Source organism: Bidens hawaiensis, unplaced genomic scaffold, assembly GCF_021521415.1.
Source record: "Bidens hawaiensis isolate Kalapana, Puna unplaced genomic scaffold, B.hawaiensis_p1.1 tig00035947_1, whole genome shotgun sequence".
Lineage (NCBI taxonomy): Eukaryota > Viridiplantae > Streptophyta > Magnoliopsida > Asterales > Asteraceae > Bidens > Bidens hawaiensis.
Genome location: NW_027496266.1, coordinates 179,240 through 187,309, shown reverse-complemented (window position 1 = coordinate 187,309; position 8,070 = coordinate 179,240). Strand labels below are relative to the sequence as shown.

The window sequence follows — 8,070 nt, the reverse complement described above, 5'->3', positions numbered from 1 at the left end:
TTAATACATAGGCATTGGTTCGTCATTGCTGTCCAACATAACTGGAAATCTAGAAAATTCATCTGCCCAAGGATTATTGACATCACCCTCATCAACGGTCTTCATTGCTCGCCAAATCACGCTACTACACTTGAAGCCCGAACCAAATGCTTTCTGCCAAACCCGGTTTCCTTTTTTCATCCGACCCTTTGCCTCCACGTATGCTAGCTCATACCATACTGAGCTACTAGACGTATTTCCATACCTGTACAACGTCATTCTCGAAGCTTCCATTTCAGTATCGGAAAACCCTAGGCTCTTTTGTAGTCCGTCGAGTATCATCTTCCCGCCAACGTGTGGGAGGAAGTGATCTACAGCATTGCCATAGTTAGGCATGTATGGTCGGATGTTCAATGAAGGAAAGAGTTTTCTAGCGACGTATATTAGTATGTAAAGGAATTGCTCTTTTTTCGGAAGGATTATGCTACCTAAGGTGGCGATGTTTGGTTTGATAGTGGCTATGGCGGAGGCTACGAGGTCTTTGGTGACGGAGATTCCTATTTTTCCGTGTCGTCTTCTTCCCGTTGGATGCAGTTGTATGACCGATCTGAATTTGATGTGCTGGTGTGCACCGCATAAAGAAGTTGATATTTGGAGATGTGATGATCGGATTGGCGGTTGGAGAGGAGAATCGCGGCGCCTCCCATGCGGAAGAGGCAGTTGACGATGAACATGGAATGATTTTTGCCGTAGTAGAAGTTTTCGGTCATGCTATCGGTACTCACTATTAAGGCTGAGGGGTGTGGGGGGCGCGAGAGGGGGCGCGAGTGGGGGCTCCAGCCAATAATATTGTGACGTGTGGCAGAGAGAGAAACTTGATAAGATGGGTGTTGGTTGTGGTGCTCGCGCCCCGGGCCCTGGTGTGGAGGGGCGCGAGAGGGGGCGCGAGCGGTTTTTTTTTATTTTTTTATAAATGTATTAAAAAAACGTATTATTAAAAAAACAAGAAATTATTTAAAAAAACACACATTTTTTTGAAAATTCATAATAAAAAAAAACATACTAAAAATTAAACAAACAATAATATTTAATAATAAAACTAATCTAATACAAGATCATCTGGTCGCCTCGCCCACAAATGTTCAACCAACTCATGTCGAAGATCCCCGTGTATCTCACGGCTCTTGATATTTGCTATGTTATGAAGTTTTTGTTGATCACTGATTGTGGACGGTTGTGGCGGAATGTCACCTTGGTAGTTTTGGCATATAGCTTTGCCCTCGTCTTCTAACGTCATGTTGTGTAGGATAAGACACGTGTAGACGACGTCCATTATCCTCTCCCGAGTCCAATAACGTATCGGGTTCGCCAGAACATAATATTGTTTTTTTATAGCTCCAAAAGCTCTTTCAATATCTTTTCTAGCAGACTCTTGCTTCTTCGTAAAATACTTCCGTTTGTCGGCGATTGGATCTGTAAAAGCTTGAACTAACACAGCCCATTCGTTGTAAATACCATCGACCAGATAGTACCCGTACTTGAAGAGTTCTCCATTTGCAAGAAAAGATTGAGGTGGTTCAACCCCGTCGATAAGGTCGTTGATCAAATGTGACTGATCGATAACATTAAGGTCGTTATTTGACCCAGCAACACCAAAAAAAGCATGCCAAAACCAAAGATCCTGTGACACCGCCGCCTCAAGTATGAGGGTCGGCCCTTCATGATCACCACGGTGGAACTGACCTCGCCAGGCCGTTGGACACATAGCCCATCCAACATGCGTACAATCGATGCTACCTAGCATCCCAGGAAAACCATGTTTTTCTGCGTGCACCTCATATATGCGTTGGATGTCATACGTTGTAGGTTTACGCAGATATCTCCGAGCGTAAGTCGATATGACTCCTACGTACAATATATATTACAAAATGTAATAAATATTTAATAAAAAGTAAAATTAATGTTTTTTACCTTGGCAGAAAAAATGAAGGGATTCACGTGCAACCCTTTTCGACATCTGTAAATACTCATCCAAAGCGTCCGACGAGATGCCGTACGCTAATTGACGGATAGCAGCCGTGCATTTTTGAAGAGGGGTAAAACCGGGAAGACCCCTAGCATCCTCCCTTTGTTGAAAAAAGGGATACCGTGCCTCTAAATCACTCGCTATACGCGTGAACAATTGCCTGCTCATTCGAAAACGAGTTCGAAAATCCGACTCCGCGTATACCGGTTGAGGGCTAAAATAATGCCTCATCAAAGTATCGTTAGCACCTGATCGATCACGATCACGAGGTGGTGCTCTAACCCTCGGGAGTCGGGGTTGATGGGCTTGATTTTGCAAGAGATTGACCACGGTTGCGGTCAAAACTCCCCCTACATGAAGAAGCAAATCATCCTCTTCGGAGGAGTCGGAATCAGACGAGTACGACGACATTATTTTAAAAAAAAAAATTGGGACGATGGGTTGTTTTTGGATTTTTTTTTGAAGTTGTGGTAATTGATTTATATGAAATGGGTTATATATAGGAAAAAAATTTTGGGTTTTATAAAGGAGTTTGGGATATTATATATGAGTTTGGAGATTGAAGTTGTGTTTGATATGGTTAAAATGGGTTGATTTAGGGGTATTATATAGGATTTTGTAAAGGTTTTTTTAAAAAAATACCCGAGCTCAACGGCTCTTTTGGGTGGGCCCACCAGCTTTTCCTCTCTCTTCTCCCGCGATCACCCTTGCGCTCGCCTGGAAATCCGCGCTCGCGCCCCTCTCGCGCCCCTCTCGCGCCTCGGTGGTGTGGTGCTCGCGCCCCGGGGCGCGAGCGGATGGCCTCACGCGCCCTTTCTCGCGTTCCACACCCCTCAGCCTAATGCACATGTGTTTTGATTCACCTGCACGTGTCAGATATCAAATCAGTAATATTTCCCTTTTTCATACCAAAAGACAAAAACAACCCTCGATACTACAGGGCAGAAAAGACTCTTGATTTGATGTTTCTGAAGAGGGGTATTATGAAGAGATAAGAGGAGGGGGTGTGTTTAGCAAACACAAACCCGTGTTCAAATAACCTGAAGCAGGTGTTTAGCAAGTCCTATGGCCAGAAGTCCTGCACTGCAGCCCATCCCAACCAGATTGTAGGTGATGATGTTTTCTCTAAGCTTATACCGGTTAACTATTATGCTAGTAAGAGACGGCTCTGGGTTATAAATACAACAATTTACAATTAGTATCCCAATATCCTCACATTTTATGCATGTTTTTTCGAGAAGCATGTCTATTGCACTAAACACAATCATCTCAATTTCCCTTCTGGCAGCTTCCATGGAAGGATTATATGTTTTTTGGAAATATATCTCTGCCAAATAAGTCTCGTCACCAAGGCCACCTCTTTCTAAGATTCTCTTCATGAAATCCACTAAGCTTTCTGAGAAATATCCGCCTTCTCTTGCGTTCTTTATAAATTGATCCTTTGAGTATTTTTGAGAAGGTGGAGGCTTATAACATGCGAAATCGATCAAGTAGACATTGTGTAGGGGTATGGTACTAAAACCCGGTTCTACGACCCTAAATCTATTATGTTTGGCTTATTTTATTACATGGACTAATACAATGTTATTGGGCTGAGGGGGTTTTGTGGAGGTAACCCTAACTGGGCTAGGCCCATTAGGGTATCATGATGGTGGCCATGAGACTCTCTATATAAGGAGGTCTCCACCTCCTTATTAGGGGTCATGCTCAATAAGAGCCACCACCACTTTTTGTGTCTGTGAACAAGAAATCCTTAGGATATCTTAGCAGTCACCTCCACACCCTCATAAAGCCATCGCAGGTCTCAAGATCGTAGGTCTCAACATCGCAGGTCATCGGCGCAGCCGGAGAAGAAGATCAAGACGTGGTTCGTTCATCTCGAAAATCCGTGGAAACCTCGTCATGGATCAGGTCAGATTCATTTCGTGCTTCGACATTGGCGCCATCCGTGGGACGGCAACGAACTGCCCTTCGATCTTCATCTCGGCTGTCAGATCTCTCCCAGGAAAAACCCAGATCTGGAAGTTTACAGAAAAAGGCTTCAAAGCTTGTTCTATTAAAGCTCAAAAAGATCCATAGATCTAAAAAGAGGCTTCCAGATCTGGGCAAGAAGAAACGGCCTGATTCGAATGATCAGGTCTCCGGATCTGTGATAGTTTTAAATCTGCTCCGGGCTTCAGATCTGTCCAGATCTGATTTACAGATTTAGGTCTAGATTACAGACCTGGATTTTAGGTCTACAGTTGCAGATCTGACTCTAAAATTGCAGATCCAGAAATTACCAGACTTCCGCCGCCATGTACGCACGCCCGCGGATTCTCACTCCGCAGCCGTGCATGTGCCGCCGCGGAAACCACCATCTGGGTTTTGCGCAAGAGACCTCCGCCATGCACGCGCACTCACGAGTCACCACTCCATCGCCGTGCATGCGCGCATCAGGCTACGCGCCAAACTTCAAGGTTGGGAATCCTCCTAATGTCCCATATGGCTACGCGCCAAACTTCAAGGTTGGGAATCCTCCTAATGTCCCATATGGCTACGCGCCAAACTTCAAGGTTGGGAATCCTCCTAATGTCCCATATGGCTACGCGCCAAACTTCAAGGTTGGGAATCCTCATAATATCCCATATGGCTACGCGCCAAGGTTGGGAATCCTCATAATATCCCATATGGCTACGCGCCAAACTTAAAGGATGGGAATCCTCATAATATCCCATATGGCTACGCACCAAACATAAAGGATGGGAATCCTCATACCACATGCTCACGCATCACATATGCTCACGCATATCACACATGCTTGCGCATCACATGCTCACACATATCACAGTCTACGCGCACGCGCATGCAACATCTTCGCGTGGCGCATAACACAAAACCAAAGTCTACGCGCACACGCATGCAACATCTGCGCGTGGCGCGGGACAGAAAGTAGCTCGTAAGCCGCCTCACGCGCAAGCTCCACTATTATTACAGCTCATAAGACACCTCGCGCGCAAGCTGTCATTATTCTTTTAGCTCGTAAGACGCCTCGCGCGCAAGCTCTATTATTATAGCTTGTAAGACGCATCACGCGCAAGCTTTATTGTTCACACAGCTCATAAGACGCCTCGCGCGCAAGCTGTTATTATTCTTACAGCCCGTAAGTCGCCTCACGCGCAGGCTTTATTATTCACACAGCTCATAAGACGCCTCGCGCGCAAGCTGTTATTATTCTTATAGCTCGTAAGACGCCTCGCGCGCAAGCTTTTTATTATTCATTCAGCTCATAAGACGCCTCGCGCGCAAGCTGTTATTATTATTATAGCTCGTAAGACGCCTCACGCGCAAGCTTTTATTATTCACACAGCTCATAAGACGCCTCGCGCGCAAGCTGTCATTTTTCTCACAGCTCGTAAGACGCCTCTCGCGCGCAGGCTTTATTATTCTTAGCTCGTAAGTCGCCTCTCGCGCGCAGGCTTTATTATTCTTAGCTCGTAAGACGCCTCACGCGCAGGCTTTATTATGCTACAGCTCGTAAGACGCCCCTCGCGCGCAGGCTTTATTATTCTCAGCTTGTAAGTCGCCCCGCGCGCCAGCATAATTATTATTCTTAGCTCATAAGACGCCTCTCGCGCGCAGGCTTTGCTATTCTCATAGCTCGTAAGTCGCCTCTCGCGCGCAGGCTTTATTATTCTTAGCTCGTAAGTCGCCTCTCGCGCGCAGGCTTTATTATTCTTAGCTCGTAAGTCGCCTCTCGCGCGCAGGCTCTATTATTATAGCTCGTAAGCCGCCTCACGCGCAGGCTTCATTATTTTTACAGCTTGTCACCATCATGGGGAAAACTTCCCAAAACTCAGACAATAAAGACAAGGCCAAAGAAAAGGGAAAAAACCGCCTCACACCTTATAAAGTCCAGCGCTCCACCTAGACGCTTGCGCGCCCAGGAGCAACACTGGACTTGGGGGGCTTGTAGGGGTATGGTACTAAAACCCGGTTCTACGACCCTAAATCTATTATGTTTGGCTTATTTTATTACATGGACTAATACAATGTTATTGGGCTGAGGGGGTTTTGTGGAGGTAACCCTAACTGGGCTAGGCCCATTAGGGTATCATGATGGTGGCCATGAGACTCTCTATATAAGGAGGTCTCCACCTCCTTATTAGGGGTCATGCTCAATAAGAGCCACCACCACTTTTTGTGTCTGTGAACAAGAAATCCTCAGGATATCTTAGCAGTCACCTCCACACCCTCATAAAGCCATCGCAGGTCTCAAGATCGTAGGTCTCAACATCGCAGGTCATCGGCGCAGCCGGAGAAGAAGATCAAGACGTGGTTCGTTCATCTCGAAAATCCGTGGAAACCTCGTCATGGATCAGGTCAGATTCATTTCGTGCTTCGACACATTGCATGAATCTTTTCTGGTGATGACGAATTTAAAAGATAAGAAAGTTAGGACACAGATTAGTAGGGCTAATAACATAATTTCTATCTTAGAGTGGGTAAGAAATTTCTGGAGATATAGGTCGATGGTGAGCATTATTGTACTTATACAACCGATCGACTTAAGAGTCGAAAGACAAATTAGGGAATGGAATGGATGACAAAATCTTAGAGCTTTTAATGGATATAAAACTTAGTGTTAGTGAACAGAATCAATGATAAAGGGTGGAATGGGTGCATTCTGTCATTATGTTTGGTTAGTATGAGAAACCAAAAAGGTTATCTTGTTTGATCACTGATCAGTTATCTTAACTTTTAGTTTATCTAAGATAGATGCGTGAAGTTCCCATATTGTAAAATAGGGGTAGAAGTAGAGGCTCTTGAATATAGGCTTACCTGTTTTTGTAACAGAGATCCATATATGTACATACATGTTATTTTCATTTACTAAGTTATCAAACACATATTTAGTTGTGCCAACTTAAAGTTACTTTCAGCTATGGGTTCATTCAATTCAGGTGTGTCTGATGCGTATGAATGACTAGTAGAATTACCCAACGCGTTATGGCAGGAATTTGCTATATGTATAAAATTGATAAAAGTTACTAACATAAAGTTGTGAGTTATAAAGTCAAGTTACGTTACGGTACCATGTCAGCACCGTAGTGAATAAATACTAAAACGAATTGTAACGAAGACAAAACCATAAAGTTGAATATGAACACCGGTACTCACGTTTGGGCGGTGTTGGTTTGGCTAGGCTCTGTAAAAAGTTATGTGCATTACAGAACAAAAAAGTTTTAACTACAATGACTTAATTACACAAAAATTGTCTTGCATATATAACCTTGAAAATAAATTCGTGATATGCCCAAAAGGATACCGACATGTGTATTACATAAATTGAAAACCACAAAAATGAATATATAACGGTGACAATTCCAATAATACTGTTACTGATGTTGTTCGATTGATATCGGTTTAGTTCGTTACAGTATAGGTACGGTACCTGCACTCGGTGGAGTTTACGATACTAAAAACTGATTTATTTCGAATACAGCCCCGGTACCGGTTTCGATAATATTGACACTGGTACAGAATTGTTAGGTCATCATCGGTTCATTTTTTTAACGTTATTGACACTCGGTATAGTTTGTAATACTAAAAAATATTTTATTTTGAGTACAACCTCATTTTACATACAATTTATATCGTAACATTTTTGCACAATTTATATCACTAAATTTCAGACACAAATATGATTTCGTCAAACATAAGGTTTTTGAAGTAAATTTTATTGGTTGTTGAATTTCATCCTTAAGTATCTCTTTAAAGAAAAAAAATACGCAAATTGTATGATAGAATGATATTCAATTTGTAATATTGAAGACCGAAAATTAGTTAATATGTTGGGGATTTGGGAACTATCACTTTGATTGGGAGTCGTATGAAAACTTTCATATTAAAAGTTATTCGATGATTTCCTAAATACTTTAATATCATATAAAACTCTAAATTTAAGATAAGAATTTTACTTGAAATTTTGTGAGAGATGAACCAGAGAGAACCACCCGATGATGCGGACGCCCAATTTATAACAGTTAGGGTTTCAAGAAACTTTCTTATAGAGTTTAATTTGG

At 43.0% G+C, this 8,070-nt stretch overlaps 1 pseudogene; it reads right to left on the bottom strand.

Annotated features, from left to right (window-relative positions):
- Positions 1-6,849, bottom strand: LOC143587992 (3-ketoacyl-CoA synthase 20-like; annotated as a pseudogene).
- Positions 6,850-8,070: the final 1,221 nt, after the last annotated feature.